Source organism: Pseudophryne corroboree, chromosome 11 (genome assembly GCF_028390025.1).
Source record: "Pseudophryne corroboree isolate aPseCor3 chromosome 11, aPseCor3.hap2, whole genome shotgun sequence".
NCBI lineage: Eukaryota > Metazoa > Chordata > Amphibia > Anura > Myobatrachidae > Pseudophryne > Pseudophryne corroboree.
Window position 1 is genome coordinate 63320829 of NC_086454.1, and position 14105 is coordinate 63334933.

A 14105-nucleotide genomic window follows, 5' to 3' on the forward strand; every position below is an offset into this window, starting at 1 on the left:
ATTTTCTTGTTTACATTACAGTGACAGCAAACTCTAAATGGTGATGTTTGTAATATTTGCAGAGATTTGAAATTTCTGTAACTCATGTAACATAGTCTGTCACTTCATTAAAGACAAGCATAGAACACATTTAGTGAAAATTAATACATTACTTTTACAGAGAAGGTCATGTTATTGGCCAGAAGTATTAAAAATCATTTTTGTTTGTGAGGTTGGTGATGGTGGATTTGTTCACAAGTTTCGTTTAAAATTAAATAAATGTTCCTAAAGCCAAGGATGGTTGAAAGTCGACTTGCTATCAAGCTCGTGATTGTGAAAATTACACAATCTACAAGAACATAAAGAATTGACTTTGAAGTATAACAAGTGGTGTTGGAAAGTTTGCCAGATTGCATACCAGTGAGATGAGGTGGCCGAGTGCTTAAGGCGATGGACTGATAATCCATTGTGCTCTGCATGCATGGGTTCAAATCCCATCCTTGTCGTCACAATGCTCTTTAGGTAGAAGAGGCATTTTTACAAATACTGCTTCATAATCCAGCAAGTGAAGCTGACTCAAAAATGGCCAAAATAAACAAATCAAATCAAGAAGTCTACTTTAAGATGGTAAACATGAGCAAGTGTCTTGATATTTGAACATGTAATGTCAATACTACTATCTAGAATTTATTTTGCAAATGCTTTATTTCCCCATGATGGTGTATTAGCTCACAAGTATAGGTTAAAATAATTTATGTTTAGATAATTAAAGTCTATGGCATTTCTTGGGCTTTGTTAAACTGATATGGGGTGCAGTTTAATTTTTTTTACAGCTGTTAAAAAACCTTAATATAGGTTAAACCTTATTCCTGCATAATTTTCTTGTTTACATTACAGTGACAGCAAACTCTAAATGGTGATGTTTGTAATATTTGCAGAGATTTCAAATTACTGTAACTCATGTAACATAGTCTGTCACTTCATTAAAGACAAGTATAGAACACATTTAGTGAAAAATAATACATTACTTTTACAGAGAAGGTCATGTTATTGGCTAGAAGTATTAAAAATCATTTTTGTTTGTGAGGTGGATGATGGTGGATTTGTTCACAAGTATCAGTTAAAATTAAATAAATGTTCCTAAAGCCAAGGATGGTTGAAAGTCGACTTACTATCAAGCTCGTGATTGTGAAAATGACACAATCTACAAGAACATAAAGAATTGACTTTGAAGTATAACAAGTGGTGTTGGAAAGTTTGCCATATTGCATACCAATGAGACGAGGTGGCCGAGTGGTTAAGGCGATGGACTGCTAATCCATTGTGCTCTGCATGCATGGGTTCAAATACCATCCTCGTCGTTAGAATGCTTTTTAGGTAGAAGAGGCATTTTTACAAATACTGCTACAAAAGCTGACAAACAAATGGCCAAAATAAACAAGTCAAATCAAGAAGTCTACTTTAAGATGGTAAACATGAGCAAGTGTCTTGATATTTGAACATGCAATGTAAATACTACTATCCAGAATTTATTTTGCAAATGCTTTATTTCCCCATGATGGTGGATTAGCTCAGAAGTATAGGTTAAAATAATTTATGTTTAGATGATTAAAGTCTATTACATTTCTTGGGCTTTGTTAAACTGATATGGGATGCAGTTAAAATTTTCTACAGCAGAGCCCTTAATATAGGTTAAACCTTATTCCTGCATAATTTTCTTGTTTACATTACAGTGACAGCAAACTCTAAATGGTGATGTTTGTAATATTTGCAGAGATTTCAAATTACTGTAACTCATGTAACATAGTCTGTCACTTCATTAAAGACAAGCAAAGAACACATTTAGTGAAAATTAATACATTACTTTTACAGAGAAGGTCATGTTATTGGCCAGAAGTATTAAAAATCATTTTTGTTTGTGAGGTGGATGATGGTGGATTTGTTCACAAGTATCAGTTAAAATTAAATAAATGTTCCTAAAGCCAAGGATGGTTGAAAGTCGACTTGCTATCAAGCTCGTGATTGTGAAAATGACACAATCTACAAGAACATAAAGTATTGACTTTGAAGTATAACAAGTGGTGTTGGAAAATTTGCCAGATTGCATACCAGTGAGATGAGGTGGCCGAGTGGTTAAGGCGATGGACTGCTGGTCCATTGTGCTATGCACGCATGGGTTCAAATCCCATCCTCGTCGTCATAATGCTTTTTAGGTAGAAAAGGCATTTTTACAAATACTGCTACAAAAGCTGACACACAAATGGCCAAAATAAACAAGTCAAATCAAGAAGTCTACTTTAAGATGGTAAACATGAGCAAGTGTCTTGATATTTGAAAATGCAATGTCAATACTACTATCCAGAATTTATTTTGCAAATGCTTTATTTCCCCATGATGGTGGATTAGCTCACAAGTATAGGTTAAAATGATTTATGTTTAGATAAAGTCTTTGACATTTCTTGGGATTTGTTAAACTGATATGGGATGCAGTTAAAATTTTCTACAGCAGAGCCCTTAATATAGGTTAAACCTTATTCCTGCATAATTTTCTTGTTTACATTACAGTGACAGCAAACTCTAAATGGTGATGTTTGTAATATTTGCAGAGATTTGAAATTTCTGTAACTCATGTAACATAGTCTGTCACTTCATTAAAGACAAGCATAGAACACATTTAGTGAAAATTAATACATTACTTTTACAGAGAAGGTCATGTTATTGGCCAGAAGTATTAAAAATCATTTTTGTTTGTGAGGTTAGTGATGGTGGATTTGTTCACAAGTTTCGTTTAAAATTAAATAAATGTTCCTAAAGCCAAGGATGGTTGAAAGTCGACTTGCTATCAAGCTCGTGATTGTGAAAATGACACAATCTACAAGAACATAAAGAATTGACTTTGAAGTATAACAAGTGGTGTTGGAAAGTTTGCCAGATTGCATACCAGTGAGATGAGGTGGCTGAGTGGTTAAGGCGATGGACTGCTAATCCATTGTGCTCTGCACGCATGGGTTCAAATCCCATCCTCGTCGTCACAATGCTGTTTAGGTAGAAGAGGCATTTTTACAAATACTGCTACAAAAGCTGACACACAAATGGCCAAAATAAACAAGTCAAATCAAGAAGTCTACTTTAAGATGGTAAACATGAGCAAGTGTCTTGATATTTGAACATGCAATGTCAATACTACTATCTAGAATTTATTTTGCAAATGCTTTATTTCCCCATGATGGTGGATTAGCTCACAAGTATAGGTTAAAATGATTTATGTTTAGATAATTAAAGTCTATGACATTTCTTGGGATTTGTTAAACTGATATGGGATGCAGTTTAAATTTTCTACAGCAGAGCCCTTAATATAGGTTAAACCTTATTCCTGCATAATTTTCTTGTTTATATTACAGTGACAGCAAACTCTAAATGGTGATGTTTGTAATATTTGCAGAGATTTGAAATTTCTGTAACTCATGTAACATAGTCTGTCACTTCATTAAAGACAAGCATAGAACATATTTAGTGAAAATTAATACATTACTTTTACAGAGAAGGTCATGTTATTGGCCAAAAGTATTAAAAATCATTTTTGTTTGTGAGGTTGGTGATGGTGGATTTGTTCACAAGTTTCGTTTAAAATTAAATAAATGTTCCTACAGCCAAGGATGGTTGAAAGTCGACTTGCTATCAAGCTCGTGTTTGTGAAAATGACACAATCTACAAGAACATAAAGAATTGACTTTGAAGTATAACAAGTGGTGTTGGAAAGTTTGCCAGATTGCATACCAGTGAGATGAGGTGGCCGAGTGCTTAAGGCGATGGACTGCTAATCCATTGTGCTTTGCACGCATGGGTTCAAATCCCATCCTCGTCGTTACAATGCTCTTTAGGTAGAAGAGGCATTTTTACAAATACTGCTTCATAAACCAGCAAGTGATGCTGACTCAAAAATGGCCAAAATAAACAAATCAAATCAAGAAGTCTACTTTAAGATGGTTAACACGAACAAGTGTCTTGATATTTGAACATGTGATGTCAATACTACTATCTAGAATTTATTTTGCAAATGCTTTATTTCCCCATGATGGTGGATTAGCTCACAAGTATAGGTTAAAATAATTTATGTTTAGATAATTAAAGTCTATGACATTTCTTGGGCTTTGTTAAACTGATATGGGGTGCAGTTTAAATTTTTTTACAGCTGTTAAAAAACCTTAATATAGGTTAAACCTTATTCCTGCATAATTTTCTTGTTTACATTACAGTGACAGCAAACTCTAAATGGTGATGTTTGTAATATTTGGAGAGATCTCAAATTACTGTAACTCATGTAACATAGTCTGTCACTTCATTAAAGACAAGTATAGAACACATTTAGTGAAAAATAATACATTACTTTTACAGAGAAGGTCATGTTATTGGCTAGAAGTATTAAAAATCATTTTTGTTTGTGAGGTGGATGATGGTGGATTTGTTCACAAGTATCAGTTAAAATTAAATAAATGTTCCTAAAGCCAAGGATGGTTGAAAGTCGACTTGCTATCAAGCTCGTGATTGTGAAAATGACACAATCTACAAGAACATAAAGAATTGACTTTGAAGTATAACAAGTGGTGTTGGAAAGTTTGCCAAATTGCATACCAATGAGACGAGGTGGCCGAGTGGTTAAGGCGATGGACTGCTAATCCATTGTGCTCTGCATGCATGGGTTCAAATACCATCCTTGTCGTTAGAATGCTTTTTAGGTTGAAGAGGCATTTTTACAAATACTGCTACAAAAGCTGACAAACAAATGGCCAAAATAAACAAGTCAAATCAAGAAGTCTACTTTAAGATGGTAAACATGAGCAAGTGTCTTGATATTTGAACATGCAATGTAAATACTACTATCCAGAATTTATTTTGCAAATGCTTTATTTCCCCATGATGGTGGATTAGCTCAGAAGTATAGGTTAAAATAATTTATGTTTAGATGATTAAAGTCTATTACATTTCTTGGGCTTTGTTAAACTGATATGGGATGCAGTTAAAATTTTCTACAGCAGAGCCCTTAATATAGGTTAAACCTTATTCCTGCATAATTTTCTTGTTTACATTACAGTGACAGCAAACTCTAAATGGTGATGTTTGTAATATTTGCAGAGATTTCAAATTACTGTAACTCATGTAACATAGTCTGTCACTTCATTAAAGACAAGCAAAGAACACATTTAGTGAAAATTAATACATTACTTTTACAGAGAAGGTCATGTTATTGGCCAGAAGTATTAAAAATCATTTTTGTTTGTGAGGTGGATGATGGTGGATTTGTTCACAAGTATCAGTTAAAATTAAATAAATGTTCCTAAAGCCAAGGATGGTTGAAAGTCGACTTGCTATCAAGCTCGTGATTGTGAAAATGACACAATCTATAAGAACATAAAGTATTGACTTTGAAGTATAACAAGTGGTGTTGGAAAATTTGCCAGATTGCATACCAGTGAGATGAGGTGGCCGAGTGGTTAAGGCGATGGACTGCTGGTCCATTGTGCTATGCACGCATGGGTTCAAATCCCATCCTCGTCGTCATAATGCTTTTTAGGTAGAAAAGGCATTTTTACAAATACTGCTACAAAAGCTGACACACAAATGGCCAAAATAAACAAGTCAAATCAAGAAGTCTACTTTAAGATGGTAAACATGAGCAAGTGTCTTGATATTTGAAAATGCAATGTCAATACTACAATCCAGAATTTATTTTGCAAATGCTTTATTTCCCCATGATGGTGGATTAGCTCACAAGTATAGGTTAAAATGATTTATGTTTAGATAAAGTCTATGACATTTCTTGGGATTTGTTAAACTGATATGGGATGCAGTTAAAATTTTCTACAGCAGAGCCCTTAATATAGGTTAAACCTTATTCCTGCATAATTTTCTTGTTTACATTACAGTGACAGCAAACTCTAAATGGTGATGTTTGTAATATTTGCAGAGATTTGAAATTTCTGTAACTCATGTAACATAGTCTGTCACTTCATTAAAGACAAGCATAGAACACATTTAGTGAAAATTAATACATTACTTTTACAGAGAAGGTCATGTTATTGGCCAGAAGTATTAAAAATCATTTTTGTTTGTGAGGTTGGTGATGGTGGATTTGTTCACAAGTTTCGTTTAAAATTAAATAAATGTTCCTAAAGCCAAGGATGGTTGAAAGTCGACTTGCTATCAAGCTCGTGATTGTGAAAATTACACAATCTACAAGAACATAAAGAATTGACTTTGAAGTATAACAAGTGGTGTTGGAAAGTTTGCCAGATTGCATACCAGTGAGATGAGGTGGCCGAGTGCTTAAGGCGATGGACTGATAATCCATTGTGCTCTGCATGCATGGGTTCAAATCCCATCCTTGTCGTCACAATGCTCTTTAGGTAGAAGAGGCATTTTTACAAATACTGCTTCATAATCCAGCAAGTGAAGCTGACTCAAAAATGGCCAAAATAAACAAATCAAATCAAGAAGTCTACTTTAAGATGGTAAACATGAGCAAGTGTCTTGATATTTGAACATGTAATGTCAATACTACTATCTAGAATTTATTTTGCAAATGCTTTATTTCCCCATGATGGTGTATTAGCTCACAAGTATAGGTTAAAATAATTTATGTTTAGATAATTAAAGTCTATGACATTTCTTGGGCTTTGTTAAACTGATATGGGGTGCAGTTTAATTTTTTTTACAGCTGTTAAAAAACCTTAATATAGGTTAAACCTTATTCCTGCATAATTTTCTTGTTTACATTACAGTGACAGCAAACTCTAAATGGTGATGTTTGTAATATTTGTAGAGATTTCAAATTACTGTAACTCATGTAACATAGTCTGTCACTTCATTAAAGACAAGCAAAGAACACATTTAGTGAAAATTAATACATCACTTTTACAGAGAAGGTCATGTTATTGGCCGGAAGTATTAAAAATCATTTTTGTTTGTGAGGTGGATGATGGTGGATTTGTTCACAAGTAACAGTTAAAATTAAATAAATGTTCCTAAAGCCAAGGATGGTTGAAAGTCGACTTGCTATCAAGCTCGTGATTGTGAAAATTACACAATCTACAAGAACATAAAGAATTGACTTTGAAGTATAACAAGTGGTGTTGGAAAGTTTGCCAGATTGCATACCAGTGAGATGAGGTGGCTGAGTGGTTAAGGCGATGGACTGCTAATCCATTGTGCTCTGCACGCATGGGTTCAAATCCCATCCTCGTCGTCACAATGCTCTTTAGGTAGAAGAGGCATTTTTACAAATACTGCTACAAAAGCTGACACACAAATGGCCAAAATAAACAAGTCAAATCAAGAAGTCTACTTTAAGATGGTAAACATGAGCAAGTGTCTTGATATTTGAACATGCAATGTCAATACTACTATCTAGAATTTATTTTGCAAATGCTTTATTTCCCCATGATGGTGGATTAGCTCACAAGTATAGGTGAAAATGATTTATGTTTAGATAATTAAAGTCTATGACATTTCTTGGGATTTGTTAAACTGATATGGGATGCAGTTTAAATTTTCTACAGCAGAGCCCTTAATATAGGTTAAACCTTATACCTGCATAATTTTCTTGTTTATATTACAGTGACAGCAAACTCTAAATGGTGATGTTTGTAATATTTGCAGAGATTTGAAATTTCTGTAACTCATGTAACATAATCTGTCACTTCATTAAAGACAAGCATAGAACACATTTAGTGAAAATTAATACATTACTTTTACAGAGAAGGTCATGTTATTGGCCAGAAGTATTAAAAATCATTTTTGTTTGTGAGGCGGATGATGGTGGATTTGTTCACAAGTATCGGTTAAAATTAAATAAATGTTCCTAAAGCCAAGGATGGTTGAAAGTCGACTTACTATCAAGCTCGTGATTGTGAAAATGACACAATCTACAAGAACATAAAGAATTGACTTTGAAGTATAACAAGTGGTGTTGGAAAGTTTGCCAGATTGCATAACAGTGAGACGAGGTGGCCGAGTGATTAAGGTTAATGGATTGCTAATCCATTGTGCTCTGCACGCATGGGTTCAAATCCCAAATACTGCTTCATAAACCAACAAGTGAAGCTGACACAAAAATGGCCAAAATAAAGAAGTCTAATTTAAGAGGGTAAACATGAGCAAGTGTCTTGATATTTGAACATGCAATGTCAATACTACTATCTAGAATTTATTTTGCAAATGCTTTATTTCCCCATGATGGTGGATTAGCTCACAAGTATAGGTTAAAAGAATTTATTTTTAGCTAATTAAAGTCTATGACATTTCTTGGGCTTTGTTAAACTGATATGGGGTGCAGTTAAAAAATTTTACAGCAGAGAAAAGCCCTTAATATAGGTTAAACCTTATTCCTGCATAATTTTCTTGTTTACATTACAGTGACAGCAAACTCTAAATGGTGATGTTTGTAATATTTGCAGAGATTTCAAATTACTGTAACTCATGTAAAATAGTCTGTCACTTCATTAAAGACAAGTATAGAACACATTTAGTGAAAAATAATACATTACTTTTACAGAGAAGGTCATGTTATTGGCTAGAAGTATTAAAAATAATTTTTGTTTGTGAGGTGGATGATGGTGGATTTGTTCACAAGTATCTGTTAAAATTAAATAAATGTTCCTAAAGCCAAGGATGGTTGAAAGTCGACTTGCTATCAAGCTCGTGATTGTGAAAATGACACAATCTACAAGAACATAAAGAATTGACTTTGAAGTATAACAAGTGGTGTTGGAAAGTTTGCCAGATTGCATACCAGTGAGATGAGGTGGCTGAGTGGTTAAGGCGATGGACTGCTAATCCATTGTGCTCTGCACGCATGGGTTCAAATCCCATCCTCGTCGTCACAATGCTCTTTAGGTAGAAGAGGCATTTTTACAAATACTGCTTCATAAACCAGCAAGTGATGCTGACTCAAAAATGGCCAAAATAAACAAATCAAATCAAGAAGTCTACTTTAAGATGGTTAACATGAACAAGTGTCTTGATATTTGAACATGTGATGTCAATACTACTATCTAGAATTTATTTTGCAAATGCTTTATTTCCCCATGATGGTGGATTAGCTCACAAGTATAGGTTAAAATAATTTATGTTTAGATAATTAAAGTCTATGACATTTCTTGGGCTTTGTTAAACTGATATGGGGTGCAGTTTAAATTTTTTTACAGCTGTTAAAAAACCTTAATATAGGTTAAACCTTATTCCTGCATAATTTTCTTGTTTACATTACAGTGACAGCAAACTCTAAATGGTGATGTTTGTAATATTTGCAGAGATTTCAAATTACTGTAACTCATGTAACATAGTCTGTCACTTCATTAAAGACAAGTATAGAACACATTTAGTGAAAAATAATACATTACTTTTACAGAGAAAGTCATGTTATTGGCTAGAAGTATTAAAAATCATTTTTGTTTGTGAGGTGGATGATGGTGGATTTGTTCACAAGTATCAGTTAAAATTAAATAAATGTTCCTAAAGCCAAGGATGGTTGAAAGTCGACTTGCTATCAAGCTCGTGATTGTGAAAATGACACAATCTACAAGAACATAAAGAATTGACTTTGAAGTATAACAAGTGGTGTTGGAAAGTTTGCCAAGTTGCATACCAATGAGACGAGGTGGCCGAGTGGTTAAGGCGATGGACTGCTAATCCATTGTGCTCTGCATGCATGGGTTCAAATACCATCCTTGTCGTTAGAATGCTTTTTAGGTTGAAGAGGCATTTTTACAAATACTGCTACAAAAGCTGACAAACAAATGGCCAAAATAAACAAGTCAAATCAAGAAGTCTACTTTAAGATGGTAAACATGAGCAAGTGTCTTGATATTTGAACATGCAATGTAAATACTACTATCCAGAATTTATTTTGCAAATGCTTTATTTCCCCATGATGGTGGATTAGCTCAGAAGTATAGGTTAAAATAATTTATGTTTAGATGATTAAAGTCTATTACATTTCTTGGGCTTTGTTAAACTGATATGGGATGCAGTTAAAATGTTCTACAGCAGAGCCCTTAATATAGGTTAAACCTTATTCCTGCATAATTTTCTTGTTTACATTACAGTGACAGCAAACTCTAAATGGTGATGTTTGTAATATTTGCAGAGATTTCAAATTACTGTAACTCATGTAACATAGTCTGTCACTTCATTAAAGACAAGCAAAGAACACATTTAGTGAAAATTAATACATTACTTTTACAGAGAAGGTCATGTTATTGGCCAGAAGAATTAAAAATCATTTTTGTTTGTGAGGTGGATGATGGTGGATTTGTTCACAAGTATCAGTTAAAATTAAATAAATGTTCCTAAAGCCAAGGATGGTTGAAAGTCGACTTGCTATCAAGCTCGTGATTGTGAAAATGACACAATCTATAAGAACATAAAGTATTGACTTTGAAGTATAACAAGTGGTGTTGGAAAATTTGCCGGATTGCATACCAGTGAGATGAGGTGGCCGAGTGGTTAAGGCGATGGACTGCTGGTCCATTGTGCTATGCACGCATGGGTTCAAATCCCATCCTCGTCGTCATAATGCTTTTTAGGTAGAAAAGGCATTTTTACAAATACTGCTACAAAAGCTGACACACAAATGGCCAAAATAAACAAGTCAAATCAAGAAGTCTACTTTAAGATGGTAAACATGAGCAAGTGTCTTGATATTTGAAAATGCAATGTCAATACTACTATCCAGAATTTATTTTGCAAATGCTTTATTTCCCCATGATGGTGGATTAGCTCACAAGTATAGGTTAAAATGATTTATGTTTAGATAAAGTCTATGACATTTCTTGGGATTTGTTAAACTGATATGGGATGCAGTTAAAATTTTCTACAGCAGAGCCCTTAATATAGGTTAAACCTTATTCCTGCATAATTTTCTTGTTTACATTACAGTGACAGCAAACTCTAAATGGTGATGTTTGTAATATTTGCAGAGATTTGAAATTTCTGTAACTCATGTAACATAGTCTGTCACTTCATTAAAGACAAGCATAGAACACATTTAGTGAAAATTAATACATTACTTTTACAGAGAAGGTCATGTTATTGGCCAGAAGTATTAAAAATCATTTTTGTTTGTGAGGTTAGTGATGGTGGATTTGTTCACAAGTTTCGTTTAAAATTAAATAAATGTTCCTAAAGCCAAGGATGGTTGAAAGTCGACTTGCTATCAAGCTCGTGATTGTGAAAATTACACAATCTACAAGAACATAAAGAATTGACTTTGAAGTATAACAAGTGGTGTTGGAAAGTTTGCCAGATTGCATACCAGTGAGATGAGGTGGCTGAGTGGTTAAGGCGATGGACTGCTAATCCATTCTGCTCTGCACGCATGGGTTCAAATCCCATCCTTGTCGTCACAATGCTCTTTAGGTAGAAGAGGCATTTTTACAAATACTGCTACAAAAGCTGACACACAAATGGCCAAAATAAACAAGTCAAATCAAGAAGTCTACTTTAAGATGGTAAACATGAGCAAGTGTCTTGATATTTGAACATGCAATGTCAATACTACTATCTAGAATTTATTTTGCAAATGCTTTATTTCCCCATGATGGTGGATTAGCTCACAAGTATAGGTTAAAATGATTTATGTTTAGATAATTAAAGTCTATGACATTTCTTGGGATTTGTTAAACTGATATGGGATGCAGTTTAAATTTTCTACAGCAGAGCCCTTAATATAGGTTAAACCTTATTCCTGCATAATTTTCTTGTTTATATTACAGTGACAGCAAACTCTAAATGGTGATGTTTGTAATATTTGCAGAGATTTGAAATTTCTGTAACTCATGTAACATAGTCTGTCACTTCATTAAAGACAAGCATAGAACATATTTAGTGAAAATTAATACATTACTTTTACAGAGAAGGTCATGTTATTGGCCAGAAGTATTAAAAATCATTTTTGTTTGTGAGGTTGGTGATGGTGGATTTGTTCACAAGTTTCTTTTAAAATTAAATAAATGTTCCTACAGCCAAGGATGGTTGAAAGTCGACTTGATATCAAGCTCGTGTTTGTGAAAATGACACAATCTACAAGAACATAAAGAATTGACTTTGAAGTATAACAAGTGGTGTTGGAAAGTTTGCCAGATTGCATACCAGTGAGATGAGGTGGCCGAGTGCTTAAGGCGATGGACTGCTAATCCATTGTGCTCTGCACGCATGGGTTCAAATCCCATCCTCGTCGTTACAATGCTCTTTAGGTAGAAGAGGCATTTTTACAAATACTGCTTCATAAACCAGCAAGTGATGCTGACTCAAAAATGGCCAAAATAAACAAATCAAATCAAGAAGTCTACTTTAAGATGGTTAACATGAACAAGTGTCTTGATATTTGAACATGTGATGTCAATACTACTATCTAGAATTTATTTTGCAAATGCTTTATTTCCCCATGATGGTGGATTAGCTCACAAGTATAGGTTAAAATAATTTATGTTTAGATAATTAAAGTCTATGACATTTCTTGGGCTTTGTTAAACTGATATGGGGTGCAGTTTAAATTTTTTTACAGCTGTTAAAAAACCTTAATATAGGTTAAACCTTATTCCTGCATAATTTTCTTGTTTACATTACAGTGACAGCAAACTCTAAATGGTGATGTTTGTAATATTTGCAGAGATCTCAAATTACTGTAACTCATGTAACATAGTCTGTCACTTCATTAAAGACAAGTATAGAACACATTTAGTGAAAAATAATACATTACTTTTACAGAGAAGGTCATGTTATTGGCTAGAAGTATTAAAAATCATTTTTGTTTGTGAGGTGGATGATGGTGGATTTGTTCACAAGTATCAGTTAAAATTAAATAAATGTTCCTAAAGCCAAGGATGGTTGAAAGTCGACTTGCTATCAAGCTCGTGATTGTGAAAATGACACAATCTACAAGAACATAAAGAATTGACTTTGAAGTATAACAAGTGGTGTTGGAAAGTTTGCCAAATTGCATACCAATGAGACGAGGTGGCCGAGTGGTTAAGGCGATGGACTGCTAATCCATTGTGCTCTGCATGCATGGGTTCAAATACCATCCTTGTCGTTAGAATGCTTTTTACGTTGAAGAGGCATTTTTACAAATACTGCTACAAAAGCTGACAAACAAATGGCCAAAATAAACAAGTCAAATCAAGAAGTCTACTTTAAGATGGTAAACATGAGCAAGTGTCTTGATATTTGAACATGCAATGTAAATACTACTATCCAGAATTTATTTTGCAAATGCTTTATTTCCCCATGATGGTGGATTAGCTCAGAAGTATAGGTTAAAATAATTTATGTTTAGATGATTAAAGTCTATTACATTTCTTGGGCTTTGTTAAACTGATATGGGATGCAGGTAAAATTTTCTACAGCAGAGCCCTTAATATAGGTTAAACCTTATTCCTGCATAATTTTCTTGTTTACATTACAGTGACAGCAAACTCTAAATGGTGATGTTTGTAATATTTGCAGAGATTTCAAATTACTGTAACTCATGTAACATAGTCTGTCACTTCATTAAAGACAAGCAAAGAACACATTTAGTGAAAATTAATACATTACTTTTACAGAGAAGGTCATGTTATTGGCCAGAAGTATTAAAAATCATTTTTGTTTGTGAGGTGGATGATGGTGGATTTGTTCACAAGTATCAGTTAAAATTAAATAAATGTTCCTAAAGCCAAGGATGGTTGAAAGTCGACTTGCTATCAAGCTCGTGATTGTGAAAATGACACAATCTATAAGAACATAAAGTATTGACTTTGAAGTATAACAAGTGGTGTTGGAAAATTTGCCAGATTGCATACCAGTGAGATGAGGTGGCCGAGTGGTTAAGGCGATGGACTGCTGGTCCATTGTGCTATGCACGCATGGGTTCAAATCCCATCCTCGTCGTCATAATGCTTTTTAGGTAGAAAAGGCATTTTTACAAATACTGCTACAAAAGCTGACACACAAATGGCCAAAATAAACAAGTCAAATCAAGAAGTCTACTTTAAGATGGTAAACATGAGCAAGTGTCTTGATATTTGAAAATGCAATGTCAATACTACTATCCAGAATTTATTTTGCAAATGCTTTATTTCCCCATGATG

The 14105-nt window shown here is 33.9% G+C and overlaps 16 non-coding genes across 16 annotated transcripts; all 16 read left to right on the forward strand.

Moving 5' to 3' along the window:
* The first annotated feature begins 403 nt into the window (after nucleotides 1–403).
* Nucleotides 404–485, forward strand: TRNAI-GAU (transfer RNA isoleucine (anticodon GAU)). Its single transcript has one exon. It is a non-coding gene; the product is annotated as a tRNA-Ile (tRNA).
* Nucleotides 486–1258: 773 nt separating this feature from the next.
* Nucleotides 1259–1340, forward strand: TRNAS-GCU (transfer RNA serine (anticodon GCU)). Its single transcript has one exon. It is a non-coding gene; the product is annotated as a tRNA-Ser (tRNA).
* Nucleotides 1341–2094: 754 nt separating this feature from the next.
* On the forward strand, nucleotides 2095–2176 carry TRNAS-GCU (transfer RNA serine (anticodon GCU)). Its single transcript has one exon. It is a non-coding gene; the product is annotated as a tRNA-Ser (tRNA).
* A 750-nt stretch (nucleotides 2177–2926) lies between these two features.
* Nucleotides 2927–3008, forward strand: TRNAS-GCU (transfer RNA serine (anticodon GCU)). The gene has a single exon. It is a non-coding gene; the product is annotated as a tRNA-Ser (tRNA).
* Nucleotides 3009–3762: 754 nt separating this feature from the next.
* TRNAS-GCU (transfer RNA serine (anticodon GCU)) lies at nucleotides 3763–3844 on the forward strand. The gene has a single exon. It is a non-coding gene; the product is annotated as a tRNA-Ser (tRNA).
* Nucleotides 3845–4617: 773 nt separating this feature from the next.
* TRNAS-GCU (transfer RNA serine (anticodon GCU)) lies at nucleotides 4618–4699 on the forward strand. Its single transcript has one exon. It is a non-coding gene; the product is annotated as a tRNA-Ser (tRNA).
* A 754-nt stretch (nucleotides 4700–5453) lies between these two features.
* TRNAS-GCU (transfer RNA serine (anticodon GCU)) lies at nucleotides 5454–5535 on the forward strand. The gene has a single exon. It is a non-coding gene; the product is annotated as a tRNA-Ser (tRNA).
* Nucleotides 5536–6285: 750 nt separating this feature from the next.
* TRNAI-GAU (transfer RNA isoleucine (anticodon GAU)) lies at nucleotides 6286–6367 on the forward strand. Its single transcript has one exon. It is a non-coding gene; the product is annotated as a tRNA-Ile (tRNA).
* A 773-nt stretch (nucleotides 6368–7140) lies between these two features.
* TRNAS-GCU (transfer RNA serine (anticodon GCU)) lies at nucleotides 7141–7222 on the forward strand. The gene has a single exon. It is a non-coding gene; the product is annotated as a tRNA-Ser (tRNA).
* A 1551-nt stretch (nucleotides 7223–8773) lies between these two features.
* On the forward strand, nucleotides 8774–8855 carry TRNAS-GCU (transfer RNA serine (anticodon GCU)). Its single transcript has one exon. It is a non-coding gene; the product is annotated as a tRNA-Ser (tRNA).
* Nucleotides 8856–9628: 773 nt separating this feature from the next.
* TRNAS-GCU (transfer RNA serine (anticodon GCU)) lies at nucleotides 9629–9710 on the forward strand. Its single transcript has one exon. It is a non-coding gene; the product is annotated as a tRNA-Ser (tRNA).
* A 754-nt stretch (nucleotides 9711–10464) lies between these two features.
* On the forward strand, nucleotides 10465–10546 carry TRNAS-GCU (transfer RNA serine (anticodon GCU)). Its single transcript has one exon. It is a non-coding gene; the product is annotated as a tRNA-Ser (tRNA).
* A 750-nt stretch (nucleotides 10547–11296) lies between these two features.
* On the forward strand, nucleotides 11297–11378 carry TRNAS-GCU (transfer RNA serine (anticodon GCU)). Its single transcript has one exon. It is a non-coding gene; the product is annotated as a tRNA-Ser (tRNA).
* A 754-nt stretch (nucleotides 11379–12132) lies between these two features.
* On the forward strand, nucleotides 12133–12214 carry TRNAS-GCU (transfer RNA serine (anticodon GCU)). Its single transcript has one exon. It is a non-coding gene; the product is annotated as a tRNA-Ser (tRNA).
* Nucleotides 12215–12987: 773 nt separating this feature from the next.
* Nucleotides 12988–13069, forward strand: TRNAS-GCU (transfer RNA serine (anticodon GCU)). Its single transcript has one exon. It is a non-coding gene; the product is annotated as a tRNA-Ser (tRNA).
* Nucleotides 13070–13823: 754 nt separating this feature from the next.
* TRNAS-GCU (transfer RNA serine (anticodon GCU)) lies at nucleotides 13824–13905 on the forward strand. The gene has a single exon. It is a non-coding gene; the product is annotated as a tRNA-Ser (tRNA).
* Nucleotides 13906–14105: the final 200 nt, after the last annotated feature.